Source organism: Pseudophryne corroboree, chromosome 6 (genome assembly GCF_028390025.1).
Source record: "Pseudophryne corroboree isolate aPseCor3 chromosome 6, aPseCor3.hap2, whole genome shotgun sequence".
Lineage (NCBI taxonomy): Eukaryota > Metazoa > Chordata > Amphibia > Anura > Myobatrachidae > Pseudophryne > Pseudophryne corroboree.
The window spans coordinates 485,319,846-485,340,909 of NC_086449.1; the positions used below are offsets into that span (position 1 = coordinate 485,319,846).

Below are 21,064 nucleotides of genomic sequence, written 5' to 3' on the forward strand. Positions count from 1 at the left end.
ATGTTACAAGTCTTCAGCATAATTTCTTTTGAAATGCTGTTTATTTAATCAATGTCTCTGAACTAAGGTGGGTGACCTTAAGTAGTCTGTTCATACATCTTGACCCGGAACAATGAACTAGAGCACAGGTTCTCAAACTCGGTCCTCAGGACCCCACACGGTTCATGTTTTGCAGGTCACCTGTAGATTTTTAAAATGTGACAGTTGGTGATACACAGTGCAGCTGCTGGATGACATGGAAAACGTGAACCGTGTGGGGTCCTGAGGACCGAGTTTGAGAACCACTGAACTAGAGCATCAGCCAAGTGTATTATGTACTTTATCAGAATACAAATGAAAGTATTTGTTTGTCATCCTTGCCAGCTATGCATATTTAATCCACAGTATGTGGCTTTGCCTCTGGATCCCTGTGGTTTTGGTCATATCCATCTTGTACAATCAATAGACAAAACAATGTGTTGTTAAGTTGGTATACAACTAAAACATTGCAACACAGCCAAAGTTTGGCAGACTGGGCAGCCAGCATGCTCTAGAGGAGGGGAGTTTATAGTATAATTTGCATCCTAAAGAGATGTCACAAATATTTAACAGTATTACTGTATATAGTATACCAAACATACTAAGAACAATACACACAATCATGTTATCTAATTGTTTGTCTATTCTTTATTAGGGCATTATTGGGTATGCCACAATCTATAAGTAAAATATTGTCTGGGCAACTGAGCCATACTCAGCTTACTCATGTACAGTACATCGACTTGCAGTGGTAAGAGTTAACTTATTGCTTTGCCAGATCAGTCTCAGGTGATAACAGAAGACGTATTGCACTCATACTCAAACTGCCATGATCATTGTAAATATATATAGTAGAACTTTTTCCTAAAAAGTATATTAAAGAGCCAAGACTCTGACATTTTTTTTCAGCATCTAATGGGATATCACTTATAATAAATTACAGGACTGTAGTATTGCCAGAAATAGTAATGGTCTTATTTGATGGGAGACATTACTTAAGTTGTAATAACTTTGACAGGAATGCAATTTTGATTCCAGCATCCTCACCTGTTTGGATAAATGCACTCCCCAATTTGTCCCTTTTAGTATGCTGCAATAATCCATAAACAATATCTGCTGGAAACGTTGGCACATTTTTATCAGGTGCATATGTTAAAGGTAAGGCAAGTGCTGTCAGTTTTCTGAAGAAAAAAATGATCGCATATTTTATCACTGGGGGTTTGTTCTACATGTTGTGCAGCGCCGTAAAAAGGAAGAGGTTTATCATTGTTGTTTTACAAATAAAATCATGTTAATATCTAATATCATACCAATTATTTTATTAATACTAGATGGTCTGAGGGGTATGTTGGATTCCCCCCCCCCCCCCCCCCCGAAAGTCTATGCCAATTGAGGAAGGGTGGTAACATTTTTGTTGTAATGTATTCATTTATTTTTTGTAATGTTTCCATTTTTTTCACCTGACATCTTATTATTGCTGGCTGGTAGCACTGAGAAAGTACAACAATACGGAAAACGATTACAATTCTTGTCTGATAGTTAACTGCGTGCTTGTTGTAATGTTTTTTTTTATTCATTGTCCATCTTGCGACATTTTATATTAATGTCCATGCTATCAAATCACAGCTATGCTTGTTTTTGGCTTTGGGCAAATGGATAGTCCTAGTGTATATCCCATTTATAGTAATGGAATTATATAAAGTTATAGCGGATCACTCACATTTTTATTAGGTTAATTAACCTTGGGGCTCTCTTTGTGGAATGTCAAAGACAGTCTATTTGTAAATGTGAAATGCTTTGTTTGTACTGTAGACAAGGTCACTCATCATGCAAGGGCTAACAAGATTCTGAAATGCTATGTGTAGTGGATTTTGCCTTATATTAATTACATTTTATATTATGGAACAGTTCTAAATATCAGAGATGTAACATGAATTGAAGTTTGATTATAATAAAATATGATTCCTGGCTTTAATAAACACTCCTAAAATGGCAAGTATGGAGGAATATAGGGCCTAATTCAAACCTGATCACTACGATCAGCTTCCCTGACATGCGGGGGGATGCCCAGCACAGGGCTAGTCCGCCCCGCATGTCAGGCCCTGCCCCATCGCACAAGTACAAAAGCATCACACGGCGGCGATGCTTTTGTAGTTGAAGAGTAGCTCCCAACCAGCGCAGCTCCTGCATGCTGGCAGGAAGCTACCCATCGCTGTGAGGGTCGCAGCGGCTGCGTGTGACAGCACGCAGCCACCACGGCCCGCCCCCCGCATGGATCGGACACGCTTGCTTTGCCCAGACCGCGCTCCTAAAACGGCGGCCAAACGTCATTGGCACAGCCCCTCCCACCCAGCAAACACCTCTGGTTGTCAATCAGGCAGAGGCGATTGCAGGGCTGAGAAAGCTGTCGGCAGTGGATCAAGGGCTTCAAAGCAGTCAGAATCTCGTTCCAGATCCAGGTCAAAATCTCATTCAAGATCTAGAAAGCGCTCCACACGAAAACGCACAGCAGCGATCAGGTCTGAATTAGCCCCATAGACCGGATGTAGTTACCATTCTTGATGCAGCATTGTGGAGACAATATACTGTATCTGTACCTAGCATTGTAAAGCTAAGCTAAGACCAAAGGAACGTCCAGTACAATAAAAGCTATGCCATTGCCAGAAATAAGAATGGTTTGGGGACATTACCTAATTTGTCCTCATTTTTTCAGTTATACAATTATACCCCTATGCTCACCTTTTTGGATAAAAGCACCCTCCAAGGCATCACTTTTAGTACTCTACAATAATACACCTAACTTTTATTTACTAAGCAAGTTTTTAAAACTGATATGTGGAACATGTATTCACACTTGGGTTGAAAAACCATCAGACCAATGACCAATTTACACAAGATGACTACAATGACTTTCTTATTCATTAATCACGGTGACCAACCATGATTGATTACACAAACACAATGATCTGATCATCAAACCAAACTCTTCAACCGTGCATTATCGAGATTGTGAATGCCTGTCGTCTGTCAGTGCCATATGATTTGATAATTCTAGTAATTAGGATCTGCAATATTTTTTCACTAAACAATCACTTCAGAATTCTAAAAGTGTGTTTTTTTTCTTTACTAGTTTATTCAGCTTGTCTTTAACATTTCAGATTATTACTTCTGCTATAGCAGACACTGTTCTCTTAAAGTGGCCAAATCCAATTAAAGATACAGTATGTTGAAATCCATTTGTATATTTAAGTCAGCATAGTGCTATGTTGCTTATTCAAATACTGCACAACATCATGTAATTCATTTCCTTAACATGTTCAGAATCCTTCAACAAAACTGGTCCACAATTATCTTTTTTTTGGCATCAAAGATATGTGGCTTTAAGAAATGTGAAATCTGTCTTATTAGTTCATAGTCACACTGTCAAGTTCTACTCTTTAAAGAAAAAAAAAAGAACACAAACTGAACAAACCCTTCAATTCTACAGGGCAAAATGTGAGTATTCCTGCACTTAGATACTTTCTTTTAGACATCACTAGCCCATCATGTCAGCACACCAAGGTGAGCTTGTAAGTGGTGAATGACTTTAACAGATTAGCAGAAAGCCCCAAGGAAAACGTTAATATGCTGTGCCTATTATAAGGCATGTTCAAAGCAGCTGTTGCATGCTTGCTCAAGTGGTTTGTGCGTGGCTGCTTTGTATTTATTTATGTTTTAAAGCAAAGAGTAAAAATATATGGCCGTCTTACTGTAGATTTCTTTTTCAAAGCTATCAAATCGGGGCAAGGGATAGAATTATTCCCATAGTAATCAAAGTAATAAAGCCCACAAGAATAGCGCATATTTCATTATGGCAATGGTTATATCTAGTGGGAATTGTAGTAAGGATTATGTGCCGGTAAAATGAGTATCACAGCTTAATGCACACTACTTTGGCATCACATGACTCCATTCCAGCATGTCAACAGTTAACTTTTATATCTTAGTGGATCTTGCAAATACAGTTCTGCAATCTCTGTGCTCACAAATTCACAATAATGCTTATGATAATATTGCAGTCAATGTTATTTTGATACATTTTACATAAAAGCGTCACTCTTTGTTAGCACTCTGTGGTGTACAGCATGTGCTGTATGGATCCTCGTGCTATCAGGAGAGGATTGGAAATTGGCAGCAATTTAATCGGCTGCCCACAGCACATTATGTTTATGCACATTGGTTAATGCTAAATGTTTTTGACTGAATTTAATGTTTATTGACTCACACCCTTGGTCAAGCTTCAACATTAACTTATTATACCAAAATTCCAGTGGGAACAATTATTTTACATGAGATATGCGTCCTTGAGCCTTTCACTTGTCCAAGGCTGTTCCATGTTCTTCTACAGGCATTTAATATATGTTTCAGAAGCATATATATCACACAACTGACTCTACACAGAACCCAGCTGTTAATCAGTCAGCTTAGTCACTATCCGCAGACATATATTACCTATAGACAAATTGCTTCTGTGCTTGTTATGCAGCTGCTTGTGACTTCTTTGAAGCACAAGTGTGCTGTACAGTAGCTGGCCTACATTTTATATACTCATGTAAAAATAAAGGAAAGGACAAGGCAGATGCTTAAATTTTAAAAAGGTAGGTATATCTAGTGCTGCCTATGCAGCTATATACTGCACACGGTTATTTTACTGTGATATTGTGCACAGTAAAGCAAAAAAAAAAAAAAAAAAAAACTTAACAATTTTGCATACTTGCACACTCTCCTGGGGAATGTAAAGGAGAGTAGAAATTCCGGGGAGTAGGTCAGCCTCCTGGAAACCATCCACATCCCCAGTGACAGTGAAGTGAGTGGATGGTCCGGGAGCTTGATGACATGATTTGTGGTGAATTGTATCATCGTGGCCCTGCCACCCACTGTACAATGCAGCAAATCATGTCATTGTACAGTGGGGGATGGGGCTGTAATTATGTGATTCACTGCATGACTCCTTCATACCTCCCATCAGCACAACCCCCTTCTGGGCAATACCGGAGGACACCTCCAACTGTTGACAAGTATGCATTTTAATCATGCAGGGAACATGATTTTAATTGCATTACAATGTTATTTCATAAACAACTAGATGTTACATAAAAAATATGTGTATGTTTGCTGTGTATGTATTATTAAGTACAGATTAATCAGTGGACTTCCCATATTCTTATCTAATTAGTGCAACAAACTCTCAACTAATAATTGAATTGAAACTGTAATTTAACTATTTTTTATTAGCAAATGGTAAGCCTAGGAGGGACTTGTGTGTATGTTACTTTGACCAATCCTCCTCTGCTCCAGGGCCATGCAATAATGCAGAGAACTTGGTGTACTATAGAGAGAGAATTCTAAAACAGAATGTGTGAGTCACAGTAATCATCGCTGTTGAGTAATACTGAGGTTTGATAAAGCTACGAATGAATCAGAGTACAGGAATAATCCTTACACACAATGCATAGCAGCTGCCACCTTCATCTTCCTCATCACACATCGCTCATTTCCCACTACACCTTTTGGTTATTTAATATGACACATTTTAGACTTCCTCTCTGTCCATGTTGTTTTCAGTGACATCATTTAACACATTGCCCCAGAGGTGTACTTTAACTGATGGCTCTCAACTTATTGATTTAGATCTCTCTCAGAAGAAATGAGAGACAAATACATAATGTCAGAAGGTATGCTTGTTTCCTCAGAGCATTGCTAAATATGTCAAGCTTTGTAGACAAGTACATACACATAGCTGATTAAATAAAGGCATTTTAATTATGCCAACTTCAACACATTCGTTCTGCTTATTTGTCATGATCAGAATTGGTAATATTCCCGGACATTATTGGATTTAAGTATGGAATGTAGATTATAGTGAACAGGCCTGGTGCAAGGTTTCTAGGTGCTCTAGGCAAAGTTTATCCCTACTGCCCCTGCCCCCTCCAACATACCCTCTTTTCAGTTCTTACATGCATACTTGACTTTCTAAAATATATTTATTATTTCAGTATCTATTAAAAAAGAATACACAGATCACAGGATCAGTACTTCTTGACAGCTGTATGCCATTGCCAGCCTTGAGTAGAATAAGGATGTCTCTTTCAGTAACAGCCTTCATTTTTGTACCAAATGGCCGCAGCAGCGCACTGCAAGTACCGGCATCTTGGGCAGATGCCTAGCAGTAGCCACGACCCTGACAGTGACATCAGATATGGCTCCGATATAAAATTGCTATCATGCTGTTTTAAATTGTTATTAAATAATTTCATGTAAATATTTCCATACCTTTGTTGATTTAGTTTTTGTTGAATTGCCCCATGTTTTTAAATATACAGTATATTTGGATTTTGTCCTAAATAACTTGTTTATTAAGAGTTCATTTTTGCTATAGGTTAATCTGTATGACAAACCAAATGGTTTGGGACTTTTTCATGTTAAACTATTTGTAAATGTCTTCTGTAAAGTTTAGGTACAGTACTACTGAGTAATCTAATTTCTTATGTCAGTCCTAAATCCAACTTTAAGACTACTGAATTACATTTTGGAAATATGATAAAACTGAACTGCATTAAATTATGATGTATGGAACAGGGTTGGTGGTGGTCTCAATATATTCATAACAGTAGCACAGATGCAGTAACAGTAATACCTCTTTTACACCTCTGTAGCACAGGTCGCAGCCGTGTCGCCTGACATGGCTGCGACCCGTGCTACAGCCCCCTTCCCACAGCGCTCACATCCCGGCATATTGCCAGGTTGGTGACGCTGCTGCTGACGCGGCAGGGGCGGCGCTGGGAGATCACATGATCTCCCAGCGCCGCCCTCCCATACACTGTGAACGGGGGCCGTGTCGCCTCGACGTGGCTCCCATTCACACTAGACAGCTTACCGGGTTGAACACGTGTTCAACCCGGCTAGCGACCCGGGTAGGATTCCTGGATCACTTGATCCGGGAATCTGCAGGGGGACCCTTTTCCATTAGGAAAAAACAAAGGTAAATGCGCGCCCCCGCGCATTTACCCATGTTTAAAAAGCTAGTGGAAAAGGGGTATTAGTCAATCAGTAGAGCAGGACCACCAGCAAGTAAATGAGTAGAGACCCTGTGAACTTCCAAAGCTTACGGCGTGACAATTAATGGGTCAGGTATCATTAAATTTTACTTTTTTTCAATTATTGTTGACAAAGGTGGGGGCACTTTAGCACTTGCCCAAGATTCTATCAGTGTCTACTTAAGCCCCGCCTACTGTCTCCCGCATGACGATAGCACAATATTTTCCCAGCATTCTTGGTTTTGGAGTGTGCTCACATGTAGCATCCATGTTTTTATTTACTTATTGTGTTTCACAATAGTAAAATGCCTGTAATATCCCATTGAATCAACTTGTTTTGATATAACCAGTCCCCAAGTTTGAATTATTTCAGAAGTTAGGTTTGAATAAATTGTAGTACAGGTTGATTATCCCATATCCAAATATTCCGAAATACAGAATATTCCGAAATACAGAATTTTTTGAGTGAGATAGTGAAACCTTTGTTTTTTGATGGCTCAATGTACACAAACTTTGTTTAATACACAAATTTATTAAAAATATTGTATTAAATGACCTTCAGGCTGTGTGTATAAGGTGTATATGAAACAAATGAATTGTGTGTATGTACACAAACTTTGTTTAATACACAAACTTATTTAACGTATTGGCTAAAATTACCTTCAGGCTGTGTGTATAAGGTGTATACGAAACATAAATGCATTCTGTGCTTAGATTTGGGTCCCATCGCCATGATATCTCATTATGGTATGCAATTATTCCAAACTACGGAAAAATCCGATATCCAAAATACTTCTGGTCCCAAGCATTTTGGAATGCGATACTCAACCTGTATTAGCAAATTATTTATTCTAGTAAAATTATGCTTTTGCATTTTATTATAATCTATATAGTATAAGTTGAATTAAACATTTCCACTGGGAAAAATTACTATTAGATATTTTCTGTTAAGATTGTAACTTTTATACTACCCTGATGTATATCGAGACCACATGACTATAGACAATTGCTTAAATATGGCATACAGTATCATCTAATTTATGAATAACTTAAGGATATACTACTGAGAATTACCAAAGTGTTCTGTATTCATACTTATAACCAAGCTGGTCCTGGAACACCAAGGTGTTTTAAAATACCATTGCAGTATATTAAGGGGTACATTTACTAAGCAGTGATAAGAGCGGAGAAGTGAACCAGTGGAGATATTTCCCCATCAACCAATCAGCAGTTCAGTATCATTTTATAGTATGCAAATTATAGATGTTACTTCAGTGCTGATTGGTTGATGGGGCAACATCTCCACTGGCTCACTTCTCCGCTCTTATCACTACTTAGTAAATGTACCCCTACTTATCTTTAGGGAGTGTTTACAGTTGCACTACTAATAAAGACACACAGTACTAATACTGTGTATTATTTTAAAATGCTGAATGTATATCTGACATTTTTTTTGTATACTTTTCAAGAGGGAATTTCAAACAACTATGTTTAGTTAATGGATATTTTTTCTTAACATTTGTAAATGGGGTGCATAATCTAATTCTCCTTTTATTTTAAAACAGGCAAAATAATAACCTCAACACAATTTCATATTATACAGCTAAAGAATTTCTGATTATAACATCTAAATTAATATAAATGAAAGATATATCCAATAAGAGACATGTGCATTACAGGAATGTGTTAACAGTCAAATTTACCTGTTTCTATATCATAAAAACATTTTTTTCTGCTTTATTTCCATAATTGAAATGTGTACTGACATTTCTGTTTTTGAACTCACAATACTGGTCCAAAAAATGTGCTTATATATAGACGGCAGTCTCCAATTAAAATTGCAAAAGCTGTATTGTATTTGTGAGAATCTGGGTTATAGAAGAAATACGATGGTGCTTCTTAGATGTCTTTTCTTGACCTTTAAAATGCCTCTTTTGACCTAAAGGAGCCAGAGACCTAACATCTAGCAGGAGCCCCTGTCAAGGAATTGACCTGCATATTCATCAGACTTTTAGCTGTGTGCAGAAATATATGGATTCATTTTAATTGGCTATTTCAGAGAAGAGGTACATAACAAATGCAATGTTCACCAATTAGAATATGAAGTGCTTTTCAAATTAAAAAATGGAGGAAAAAAAAAAAGGGATTGAACAGGAAAGGTATTTTTGCTTTTTTGTGGTTGCTAGGGTGCTGTTCACACTAATGTAATTACATAGGTTCTTCTGAGTTTGTCTAATCCATTTGTAGATTGAAAACAGAAGGTTTTTAGCATTTAGATCACACTAAGCTCTATTTTAAATTGTATTGCAGGGTTATTTAAAATCCATGAATATTCATAGTAATGTAAAACCTATTCTGTCCTTTATGGAAGTAGTGTGATGTCATCTAAAAGCCAATGACCACTCAGATGAGCACCGGAATCAGTAAGCATCATTGCCATAGAAACATACAATATTTAGTTACATTCACGTGTGCGTGTCTCTTCACAGACTTGAACTCTATGCCAAAGTAACCTTTGCTGACTGCAGAAATTTGGATTATGTCTTGTTTTGTCTGGGACATAATAATGGCTGTGTGGATGGCTAGAATCTTATTTTCACTATAGAATGTAATCAGGAATATGGTATTCTAAGATGAAAAGGACAGTATATGCCATTTGGGACATATTTATTATATAGAAAATATATATTACATGTTATATTTTTTTTACATAATTAAGTCATTGCAATGTGTTGTTGCTGGGCTTTTTATAGTGTATTAGTTATATTTGTTATATTTCTATACTTTCTCAATAAATGTTGAAGTACATTATTCTGTACTGTACTAACTTCATATGGATACAGTAAATGCAGCCCTCAGGCATTGTACATATGGTTAGTAAAACAAATGTACTGTGTGTATATCGAATAAGCAATAGAATATGACTGGTGCTGGTCAGAAAACAATCCATTTAATGCAACTTTACGAAATTCAAGCTATTCTGTATACCTTTACAAACTGCTTTTAATCTGTTTATAGTATATATAAACATTTATCTTGGTTGTAACATGATTTACATATGCTGTATTTATTCTACGATCATTGATATCCTGCCAAAACCATAATGTGTTTCCCTCTGTCTGGAATTATCTAGGTAGCATTATTCTTATTTAGCATTCCATACATTTCCTGGCACATGCTCAGTTTCTGATTACATTGTGTCATCCAGTCCTTACTCAATCTATAAATTAATATACATCACTTCTTTACCAGTCTCCGAACGCTTGAAGTGATTTACAGCAAATTTTGAGTCCTGGTATAATTGTGCAAACATAACCTTTTCTTTTGGCAAGCGTTTAATCCTTTGGTTTTGTTATTGTGTTTAATGTATTTATACTTCCAAGTGCTTTCTATAAATATTCATCTGCCATATGTACTGTATTTTTCTACGTATAGGTAGCAGGTGGTATCTTGTGTCTATGTAGAAGAGATAAGAAACTGCTTAATAGAATAAGGTTTTATATATACAGTAGTATATCCAATCAAAATATCATTTATTATATACCACATATTATTTTGAAAATAGGAAACTTGAATTGCCTTGAGCAAAAATCAATTTCTTGGCACCTGTACCCCAACTTAAATCGCGGTGGTTCTGCATATATCTTAATATATCGCTGACATAAAAGAGACACATAGGGAACATGTCATAACATAAGTAGGTTTGGATTACATAATTTATGATATGAGCATTGGCAAAATCATCAGAGGAAAATGAAAAGCTTGCTCTCCTATCATATAGTAAAGTCTACTCACTTTAATATTTCAAAGCAGTACTGACATCATAAAGCTTGTGTGCGTAGCAGCTAACGGCAGGGTCCTTTATGATTAAGGGATTAGCTGGAAATTTCGTGCATTGACATTTTATTAGTGGCCAACATCACCTGCATTGTTCGAGGTCTATCCACGCACACAGTACACCTCTGCACATTGATGGATCTGTAGTACGGTGACTGTGTGTGGGTGACGCTTCCTTTTATATATTACATTACTTAGCAAGCTTATGCTGGTAATAACACTTAATGGGCAGTTACAGAAGCAAACTGGAAGAGCCCAGCAGCAGGTTGTATCTGCCTCAGTCAGTAGGACAATAGAAGAATCAGGCACACTGTACTTTGTGCCATGTGAAATACACTGTAAGGCTTCACAAGCAAGTCAAATCAGAGACAAATCCTGAAAAACATTTATTGATAAATAAGACAGCGGAAAACAATTCCAAAGCTCTTCCAGAGCTCTGGCTCAGAGTCTCAGCACTGAATTATATTAACACCTCCTAATACCAGACACTGAATGCTATTCTGGGAATGTGTGCTTGCCATGCTACACTAATATGTGTATTTCCTTTCAACTAAACCATATCTGTAAGCATGCTGCCTCTCCCAAAGGGGCTTCTGACTTCAGGCTTCTGTTGCCTTGCCCAATCCCAAGTGTTGGAGGGGAACACACTGCCTGCTCATTAACCATTAGCTTTAGGTATGTGCTCCTCATCTTTTATGGTTAAATGATATGTTAAAGTCAGCTCACCAAGTGATGACATTTGTGTGGAAAAGGACAACAAAGCAATTGATATGGAAAACACTAAAACTATCCTTAAAAGCTTCCCTGGTGTGAGCCTGATAATTGCTCTAGGAGATTAGTGCTTCTGTGGCTAATATAAATCATTTTTTTTAAATTTAACATGCGTCAATCAGCTCTGCATTAGCAAACGGCTAGTCACGCTGTCTCTTCAGACCGGCAAAAGGATGTGTTTTAGGGGAAGTCATTTAGCACAATCCCTAAGATGTAGCCTGGCAGAAATCCAATAGCTGTGTGTGTGATATGCTCATTCAGGCAGCGGGATCTCAGCCTTTACATTCTTGAATACACTAAACATGGCTAAACATCCCCCTTGTACGTTGTTCTAATGCTTGTGTAGCAGAGATGAAACATCAATTGGAATTTTTCATCTTCATTCCCAGGACTTCAGTATGGTATAGCAAACACAGTTTTGTTACAAACCCCCCAAAAAACTGTCTATGGTTATTTTATTAGATTTGTCTGTCTTTGCAAACACACATGAAAGAAACTACAATGGAAAGACAAGGATTGTGATAATATATCATTGACAACTCACCCTCCAAGAACAGTGTGCATCCTCTGTACATCCCTCAGACTGCAGTACATACACAGTGAAGCCCTGGTGTAAATAGGCGCATTTCTAGTTGTCTGCACATATCCTACAGCATGAACAGAGCTGCCTGCTGCTTGCTGAGATCCCTCATAGCTGCCAGTGCTTTGTTTCTCTGTGGCTGATGCCGACAATCCAATACAGAGATGCTGCTTGTGTAGCCGCTTCCTCTTCTCCTTTCTGTGGTGCTGGTGGTTAGTTCTGCATCATTCACCCTATCAGTTGTCACACTGACATGGTGCTGCCTGCTCAGCGATCATTAATAACTGAACACCCTCCACTCCCCAGAGAGGAGCCAATAGCTTCACAGTGCCAAGATACAGTACTCACAGCTGCTGTAGTCTGGTTGGCTGAAACAACATGCCTATTATATGACATCGCTGCTTAGGTACAAATATATGAAACCAGCCTTTTCCCCTCTATTTGTACAGTAGGTAAAATAACACAATTCTGCTTACATGTCCAGCTACAGTTTCTCTATTAGCATGTAAAACTTCCCAGATGAATGATGTCATAAAGTTTAAACACAAAAGAAACAAAATACAGTGTACGCAAATAGCAACATACTGTATTACATATTAAGCATATTACAGTCCACTAAGAACTAATAGACAGATACATTTATGCTAGATATTTAAATGGGGTTTAAAATTGGAACCAAGAATGCATTTTATTAAAATTTTATAGTAATGTTATTCAGTGGATATCTCCAGGCTTTAATATATACCAAGACATGGTAATGTATATATTAAAATATTGAAAACTTGAAATATCTGGTTTAACAAACTGGAGAACTTGTGATTTATGTAAAAGAACTTTGGAGCATTATTCTAAATATGTCTTCAACATTACTATTATCACTGCTGTATATGTACAGTGTGGCCAGCTTATAGTTTGATATTGTAGTTGTAAATACTGCTGTATAAGAATGATATGACTGAGTCCTTGGCTGTTACTATAAAAGTATAAAAGGCAAATATTTAGCCCAAATTTGTATTGCTGCAGAATTATAACTGCACACCTCTGCTTTTTTAGTCTTTTCTCTTTCCCAACTGCCCCTATTTCAGCAGGACAGTCCTACTATCCGGACACTATCCTGCTGTCCCATCCGCGGGCTGCAGTGTCCCGCAGGTGGAGTGGGGATGGAGATTGAGAGCCTTTGATTACTATTGCTCTGCACTGCAAAGCAGCAGGTGATCTCTGCATCTAAACAGTGCAAGGAAGTGAGCCAGGGAGCTGTCCAGCTAATCAGGGAGCGACGGTCACCCCCCAAATGATGAAAACTGGGGATGTGATGCAAGGCCATGCCCCCATCCAATAGAAGGCACGCCCATTTTAGGCATACTGAATGTAGGCATTCAGACCATGTAGACATTCTAGTGTTGACATTCGGTATGTCGACATGGTATACCACACACATGCGCACACGTGTGTGTGTATATACATATATACTGTATATGTGTAGAAACAACTATAACATATATTATCTTTTGCCAGTGTCGGACTGGGGCATAAAGGGCCCACAGGGGATGCTGTGGTAAGGGCCCATGGTTAGGGGTGTGGCCAGTCTCACGAGGGGGGTGTGACCACCTGCTACACTGGCTTGGCTAGCCACTAGAGCAGGGGTGGCAAACCAGTCAGAGGCAAAGAGCCAGAAAAGAGCCGTAGTAAAGGTCAAGAGCCACTATCAAGCGTGCACCGTAGGCTCGCACACAAAAATGGGGGCGTGTCCTAGTTTTCACAAAGCCACACCCCATTTTTGTGTGTGCTCCTTTCGGTATGACATTTGTAGGAGTATGACCTCATATCATAACCCCGTTTTTAGTCTTGTTGTACAGTGCCACATATATATAATGCCCCAGTACAGTGCCACATACATAAAAAAATGCAAAAAAAAAGGGTGCCTCCACAGAGCCAGATACATATACCCCCCTCCACAGTGCCAGATACACATATGTCAACACAGTGCCTGATACACATTCCCCCACAGTGTCAGGAATCGACTTACCACAGCTGCATCTGTCCGTCGGTGCGGCCTCTGTCCGGGGTGCCTACGTCTTGCTGTCGCTAGTCTCCCTGTTGCTGGATGCCATCCTGGGCCTAGGAACGCTCCTGTTGTCAGCGGGCTTGCAAGCATGCCGCGTTCCCGCCGGGCCGCGGCATGGGCGCCGCCATGACAGTTTTCCTCTGACTAGTGTGGCAGCCAATCCGGAGCTTGGCCGCACCTCCTCGTTTCCACTCCAGCCAATGCCTGCAGACCGAGGGGTATATCAGGAGCAGCAGGGTGAGTCAATCCTTGTCCTGGACTTTGTGTCACTCCTGCGATTCGTGTGTCTGGATCCGCTCTCCAGTTCCCCTGTGTTCCTGTTTGCCTTCCAACCTGTTCCGATACCACCGTGGAACTACAAGCACCAGCAATCCCTGCATCTGTTATCAGGCTCCACACCTTTCACAGCTACAGTGTGCTCCAGCCCTCTGCAGTAGAGACTCTCTCTCCAGGTGCATCTCATCATCTCCACCTGTGCATCAGCCTGCAAGCTGCCAGTGAAATCTCCAACAGCACTGTGAACTTTACACCCGTCTCCTGCTTTTGCTACCAGGCTTGCTACCATTATTACCATCTCTGCTGGCTTTACGGTCTAACTATCTCTGGTTCCCATACCAGCATATCGATCCCTTGATCAATTACTCAGCCATACTGTTATTGCCATAGACTCTCAGCTTCCACGCTGCACCATATCCATTACATTTATTGTTTGTTATTGCAAGTATTCCTGCTGCCATATTGTTTTACCTTTTGTTTAATAAACAACATCGCGCACATGCGCAGGAATCCAATCCAGCCTCCTCACTTCTTCCATCCTACCTGCACTGACTCACTAGCGCCCCCTCCGGGGACCCAAACCGAACCTGACAGTAAGTCCAGGACCGATGGACTCGGATGGTGGTCAGAATGTGGGGTCAGGGGCCTTACAAAATCTGGTCTCCCGTTTGGATGGTCAAGAGGCTGCGCAGCAGCAGATGTTCCAGTTCCTGCAAGGAATGTCATCCCGTCTGGATACACTACAACAATCTCTGCCTAGTGTACTTGCTCCTTCAGTTCCAGTTACCCCTGCACCTGTAAGTGCTGTGGGCTCTTCCTCACCGGCTGCATCGACTCCAGTGTCACGCTTGCACCTGCCCGTGCCCAGCAAATGTGATGGCAGTCCGAAGCTATGTCGCGGGTTTCTTAATCAGTGTGAACTCCAGTTCGAGTTGTTACCACACAATTTCCCCACGCCAAGATCCAAGGTTGCCTATATCATTTCTCTGCTCTCTGGATCAGCCTTGAGTTGGGTGTCTCCTCTGTGGGAACGTGCTGACCCCCTGATGAATAACTACACCGAATTTGTGTCAATCTTCAGACGCATCTTTGATGAAGCGGGTCGTGCAACATCAGCCTCTGCAGATCTTATCCAACTTCATCAAGGTACCCGCAGTATGGGCCAATACGTCATCCAGTTCCAGACATTAGCCGCAGAGATTCAGTGGAATAACCAAGCCCTGGTAGCAGCCTTCTGGCATGGACTCTCGGATCGGATCAAAGACGAACTGGCTACCCGTGACATTCCTGAGCAATTACCAGAGTTAATTTCCTTGTGCATCAAGTTGGACTCTCGCATTCGCGAACGCAATAGTGAGCGTGCTCGTGGTGAGCCTCGCAAGTCAAGAATGGTACCTTCAGCACAATTTCAGCCTCCACCTTCTGATGAGCCTATGCAAATTAATAGGTCCCGCTTAACCCCTGAGGAGCGGTCAAGAAGACTTCGAGAGAGACTGTGTCTTTATTGTGCGGCTACAGGTCACCAAATTAATTCTTGTACAGCGCGTTCGGGAAACGCCAGATCCTGACTTGTAAAGGAGGAGTCAAGTTGGGATCTTCTAGACAAGCTCCTTCAAACCAAGACCTTATTCTTCCTGTGACTTTAGAGACTACGGCTGGACTCCAATCTGCAACCGCATTAGTGGACTGTGGAGCTGCTGGAAATTTCATTACTCAAGCTGCAGTTGATAAGTTCCGTCTACCTGTCTGTGAGCTCACCTGTCCAGTCTATATCACTGCAGTGGATGGTAGCCGAATTTCCAAGGGTTACATCTCTCATCAAACCAGGCCAGTGGTGCTGGGAGTCGGGTTCTTGCATTCAGAGGTAATTAAGTTCCTAGTCATCCCTCAAGCAACCCAGGAGATCGTTTTGGGTATGCCCTGGCTCCAGCTACATAATCTGCAGATTGACTGGTCCACACTGCAACTGACTTCTTGGGGTTCACATTGCCGTCAGTCCTGTCTAGCCCAAGTTCGTCCTGTAAGGAAGTTAAAATCCAGTCAAGTCTTCCTGTGGCCTACCAAGATTTCTCTGACGTCTTCAGTGAAAAGGCCGCTGATGTTCTGCCGCCCCATAGAGAGTGGGATTGCCCCATTGACCTTATTCCCGGCAAGAAGCCACCTAGAGGGCGTACTTACCCGTTATCCGTTCCTGAAACCGAGGCAATGAGTGAATACATCAGGGAGAATTTACAGAAAGGGTTCATCCGCCCTTCGTCTTCACCCGCTGGTGCGGGCTTTTTCTTTGTTAAAAAGAAAGATGGAGGATTACGTCCATGCATCGATTACCGGGGTCTCAACGATATTACCGTCAAAAACAGCTATCCATTACCTCTCATCACTGAGTTATTCGATAGAGTCAAGGGAGCCCGCATCTTCACCAAGTTGGATCTCTGCGGTGCCTACAACCTCATCAGAATCCGAAGTGCTGACGAATGGAAGACAGCTTTTAATACTCGGGATGGTCATTACGAGTACTTAGTAATGCCATTCGGGTTGAGCAATGCCCCAGCAGTGTTCCAGCACTTTGTTAACGAAATATTCCGTGATGTTCTGTATAAATATCTTGTAGTTTACCTGGATGATATCCTCATCTTCTCCCAAGATCTCTCTTCTCATCGCCTACAAGTTTGTGAGGTCCTCCGACGTCTTCGTGAGAACCGTCTCTACGGCAAGTTGTCTAAATGTACCTTCGAAGTTCCTTCCATACCCTTCTTAGGGTATATAATTTCTGGATCGGATCTCCAGATGGATCCTACAAAGTTAGAGGCTATTGCTAATTGGTCTATTCCGAGTACTCTCAAGTCCATTCAGCGATTTCTGGTAACGCTAATTATTATAGGAAATTCATTAGAGGATTCTCAACTCTCATTGCTCCTATTACCAGCTTAACTCGAAAGGGGGCAGATCATTCTAACTGGTCAGAAGCTGCCTTAGCTGCGTTTCAAAAAATCAAGCAGCTTTCATGTCCGCTCCAGTTCTGTCGCAACCAGATGTTGACAAGCCATTCGAGTTGGAGGTAGATGCTTCTACAGTGGGAGTTGGAGCTGTTCTCTCCCAAATTGGAGCTGATGGGAAGATTCATCCCTGTGGGTTCTTCTCTCGCAAATTCCTTCCTGCGGAAGCTAATTATTCCATCGGTGATCAAGAGTTACTGGCGATCAAGCTGGCCCTCGAGGAGTGGAGATATCTCCTGGAAGTGGCAAAGTTTCCATTCAACATCTACACGGATCACAAGAACTTGCTCTACTTAAAAGCAGCCCAGTGTCTTAATCCTCGCCAGTCCCGGTGGGCTATGTTCTTCTCCCGTTTCAACTTCAAGCTTCATTTCCGCCCAGGTTCTCAGAATACCAAAGCAGATGCTCTGTCCCGATCTATGGAATCCGAAGAAGAGACGTCCGATCCAGTTCCGCATTCCATTCTAAATCCAGTTGTGTTTGCCTCGTCCCAAGTTACTCCTGTTCTGCCTCCTGGCAAGATTTTTGTTTCTCCTGAGCTCCGTCCCAAGTTGCTGTCTTGGGCTCATCACTCTAAATTCACTGGGCATCCTGGTGTCCTAAAGACTTTCAAGTTCCTCTCCGAAACTTACTGGTGGCCGAAGATGAAGGTCGACATCAAGGACTTCGTGGCGTCCTGCTCCAAGTGTGCTCAGCACAAGACTCCCCGTCAGTCTCCGGCAGGTCAGTTACAGCCGTTATCAGTTCCCAGCCATCCCTGGTCACACTTGTCCATGGATTTCATCTCTGACCTTCCCTCTTCTCAAGGATTTAATACCATCTGGGTAGTGGTCGACAGGTTTACCAAAATGGCCCATTTTGTTCCACTCCAGGGTCTTCCTTCTGCTCCAAAACTTGCTCAAATCTTCCTACGGGAGATTTTCCGTTTACATGGACTACCCACTGAAATTATATCTGACCGTGGAGTTCAGTTCATGGCAAGATTTTGGAGAGCCCTTTGTTCTGCCATGCAAGTCAACCTCAAGTTTTCGTCAGCCTACCACCCTCAGACGAATGGGCAGACGGAGAGGGTAAATCAGGAGTTGGAAACCTTTTTAAGACTTTATGTTTCATCTTCACAAGATGACTGGGTGGACCTGCTCCCGTGGGCTGAATTTGCTCACAACTTCCGCTACCACACTGCCACCGAAATGACTCAGTTTTTTGCTGTATATGGACAACATCCTCGTGTTCCAGATTTCCAAGACCTTCCTAACATCGATGTTCCTGCAGCCACCTCTGTTTTAAGTCAGTTCTCATCAATCTGGAGGAAGATTCGTGCCTCTCTCAAAAAAGCTTCCAGTCGATATAAGTTCTTTGCCGACCGCAAAAGACATGCAGTTCCTAGCCTAAAACCCAATGACAAGGTTTGGTTTTCCACTCGGAACCTTCGTCTTAGAGTACCATCGATGAAGTTTGCGCTACGCTTCATTGGTCCTTTCTCCATTGAAAAAGTTATCAGTCCTGTGGCCTACAAACTCAAATTGCCTCCTTCTTTACGAATACCTAACGCTTTTCATGTCTCTCTCCTCAGACCTTTAGTCCTGAATCGTTTCCAAAGAGCTCTTCCAGTTGGTCCCAGAATACGAACCCAGCGGGGCATCGAGTTCGATATTGAGAAGATTCTGGATTCTCGTTGCCGGTATGGTCGTCTGCAATATCTCATCGACTGGTCCGGTTATGGTCCTGAGGAGAGGAGTTGGGTAAATGCTGCAGATGTCCATGCTCCAAGGTTGGTCCGTGTCTTCCACAGAACTCATCCGTCCAAGCCACGTGGGTGTTCGGGGCCCACCCATGAAGGAGGGGGTACTGTCAGGAATCGACTTACCACAGCTGCATCTGTCCGTCGGTGCGGCCTCCGTCCGGGGTCCCTACGTCTTGCTGTCGCTAGTCTCCCTGTTGCTGGATGCCATCCTGGGCCTAGGAACGCTCCTGTTGACAGCGGGCGTGCAAGCACGTTCCCGCCGGGCCGCGGCATGGGTGCCTCCATGACAGTTTTCCTCTGACTAGTGTGGCAGCCAATCCGGAGCTTGGCCGCACCTCCTCGTTTCCACTCCAGCCAATGCCTGCAGACCGAGGGGTATATCAGGAGCAGCAGGGTGAGTCAATCCTTGTCCTGGACTTTGTGTCACTCCTGCGACTCGTGTGTCTGGATCCGCTCTCCAGTTCCCCTGTGTTCCTGTTTGCCTTCCAACCTGTTCCGATACCACCGTGGAACTACAAGCACCAGCAATCCCTGCATCTGTTATCAGGCTCCACACCTTTCACAGCTACAGTGTGCTCCAGCCCTCTGCAGTAGAGACTCTCTCTCCAGGTGCATCTCATCATCTCCACCTGTGCATCAGCCTGCAAGCTGCCAGTGAAATCTCCAACAGCACTGTGAACTTTACACCCGTCTCCTGCTTTTGCTACCAGGCTTGCTACCATTATTACCATCTCTGCTGGCTCCACGGTCTAACTATCTCTGGTTCCCATACCAGCATATCGATCCCTTGATCAATTATTCAGCCATACTGTTATTGCCATAGACTCTCAGCTTCCACGCTGCACCATATCCATTACATTTGTTGTTTGTTATTGCAAGTATTCCTGCTGCCATATTGTTTTACCTTTTGTTTAATAAACAACATCGCGCACATGCGCAGGAATCCAATCCAGCCTCCTCACTTCTTCCATCCTACCTCCACTGACTCACTAGCGCCCCCTCCGGGGACACAAACCAAACCGAACCTGACACACAGTACCAGATACACATGCCCCCACAGTGCCAGGTATGCCCCCAGTGCAGATCCACATGCCCCCACAGTGCCAACTATGCCCCCACTGCAGATCCATATGCCCCCACAGTGCCAGGTATGCCCCCAGTGCAGATCCACATGCTCCCAGTGCCAGGTATGCCCCCAGTGCAGATCCACATGCCCCCACAGTGCCATCTATGCCCCCTGTGCCAGATCCACATGCCCCCACAGTGCCAGGTATGCCCACAGTGCAGATCCACATGCCCCCACAGTGCCAGCTATGCCCCCAGTGCAGATCCACATGCCTCCACAGTGCTAGCTATGCCCCCAGTGCAGATCCACATGCCCCCACAGTGCCAGGTATGCCCCCAATGCAGATCCACATGCCCCCAGTGCCAGCTCTGCCCCCAGTGCAGATCCACATGTCCCCACAGTGCCAGCTATGCCCCCAGTGCAGATCCACATGTCCCCACAGTGCCCCCCCCCCAAGTGCTGCTCACCATTGTGCTGCTGCTATGAGGGGAGGGGAGGAGAGCGCAGCACGCCTTTCCTGTTCCTCTGACTCCGGTGGCGGTGTCTATCTTAAATTCAGCGCTGGCCCGTGAGCCCATCAGAGCTCAAGGTCCGGAAGCTAGACACCGCCACAGGAGTCAGAGGGGCAGGAGAGA

The 21,064-nt window shown here is 42.3% G+C and overlaps 2 protein-coding genes across 4 annotated transcripts in view; one reads left to right on the top strand and one right to left on the bottom strand.

Moving 5' to 3' along the window:
- Positions 1-12,567, bottom strand: part of LRRN3 (leucine rich repeat neuronal 3) — a 116,878-nt gene extending 104,311 nt beyond the window's left edge. Inside the window, exon 1 of the mRNA XM_063927285.1 lies at positions 12,247-12,567. The gene's annotated coding sequence lies outside the window, so the exon portion shown is untranslated. The remainder of the gene's footprint in view (positions 1-12,246) is intronic.
- Positions 1-21,064, top strand: part of IMMP2L (inner mitochondrial membrane peptidase subunit 2) — a 1,700,471-nt gene that overhangs the window by 789,903 nt on the left and 889,504 nt on the right. The window lies entirely within an intron of this gene.